Here is a 1,626-nt window from a genome sequence, read left to right as displayed (position 1 = left end):
TCTAATAGTTAATTAAAAGCACCTTGTTTCTCTCTGAATGAAAATCTGAATAAGGAGGAGAAAAAAGAACAGATCGTTTTCATATCCCAGCATTATGATCTTTGTAGACTGTGTGTCCTAACAAATTGTAGCTAACAAAATACAGGAGTTCTAATAACACACCCAAAGCAAATGAATCGTGCTTAATATTAAAGCAACAGATTATCCTCAAGAAGTTAATATTAAAAGCTTTCTGACCTGAATGGCCAAGTGGAAATACCTATCTTTCTTGCAGCAGAAGTCCTAGGCTTGAAGCTGCATCTGCATCCCTCTTTCCTTGTAGGGAAGAAGGTGATTGATGTGGCTGCCGGCTCCACCCACTGCCTGGCTCTGCCTGAGGACAGCGAGGTCCACAGCCCGGGGAGCAACGACCAGTGCCAGCACTTTGACACCTTGCGCGTGACCAAGCCAGAACCTGCAGCATTGCCGGGACTGGACACCAAACACACAGTGGGAATTGCCTGTGGGCCTGCCCAGGTATGGAATACAGAGCTTGATTTGGTGTTTAGGAGGATTTTGGTTTCCAGTTGTTCATTACCAGTATATAGAAAATGCCACTGAGTTTTGTTTGTTGTTCTTACGTCCCGCAGTTGTGCTAAACTCGTTTATTATGAGCTTCATAGTCGTTTCCTTGGGTTTTCTTCATGAACAATTATACTATCTGTATAGAGGGGCAGTTCCATTTCTTCCTTTCCAATCTGCCTGCCTTTTATGTCTTTTCCCGGCCTGGTTGCCCTGGCCAGGACTTGCGGTGTGAAGCTGAGTAGGAGAGGTGACAGTGGGCGCCCTGCCTTGCTCCTGACTGTAGGGGAGGGCAGTTCAGTCTTTCACCATCAACTGTGATGTTGGCTGCGGGTGTTTATATAGATGCCTTATTCCCAGATTAAGGCAGTTTCTTTAATTCCCCCTTTTAGAAGCTTTAAAAAATCCTGAATGGATGTAAAAATTTGTTAAATGCTTTTAATCGTCTCAAATGAAATGGTCCTGCAGTTTTCCTTCTTTAGTGTGTTAGTATGGTATATTACACTGATGATTTTTACTTTTTTTTTCTTAAACTTTTTTTTTTCTTTCTTAGACATAAGGTTTCACTATGTTGCCCAGGCTGGTCTTGAACTCCTGAGCTCCAGTGATCTACCTGCCTTGGCCTCCCAAAGTGCTGGGATTACAGATGTGATACACCGCACCAGCTTGGTGGCTGCTGAAGGGTTGGAGTCAGCCTTACACGCAGCCATTACTGCAGAGATCCAGGTATGGCCTTGGAGGCTCACATGACCTGGTGGTGCTCTGAGATCGGAAATATCACACTCACACACGAAGAATAACTGAAAACAGTAAAACTAAACTTGTCTCATATCCAAGTATTTTTTAAACTCTTTTATGTGCTAACTTAAACAATTACTGAGATATGATTTAATTGTGCAATCCTGGGTGTTGTCTGTTTCAGTGAAGTTAACAGGTAACTTGTCCATCATGTAGACCATTCCCGACACCGGGGAAGATCCCTGTGCCCCTTGGCACTCACAGTGGGGACGCTCCCCTGCCCTCAGATGAGATTCATTTTCCTGCTCTGAGTGTTGCAGCAATGTA

The 1,626-nt window shown here is 44.0% G+C and overlaps 1 pseudogene; it reads left to right on the top strand.

Annotated features, from left to right (window-relative positions):
- Positions 1–322: 322 nt before the first annotated feature.
- LOC105534325 overlaps positions 323–1,626 on the top strand; it is a 14,454-nt pseudogene continuing 13,150 nt past the window's right edge.

Source organism: Mandrillus leucophaeus, unplaced genomic scaffold, assembly GCF_000951045.1.
Source record: "Mandrillus leucophaeus isolate KB7577 unplaced genomic scaffold, Mleu.le_1.0 Scaffold1330, whole genome shotgun sequence".
NCBI lineage: Eukaryota > Metazoa > Chordata > Mammalia > Primates > Cercopithecidae > Mandrillus > Mandrillus leucophaeus.
Note: the sequence above shows the minus strand (reverse complement) of the source record. Positions and strands in the feature narration are given on the sequence as shown.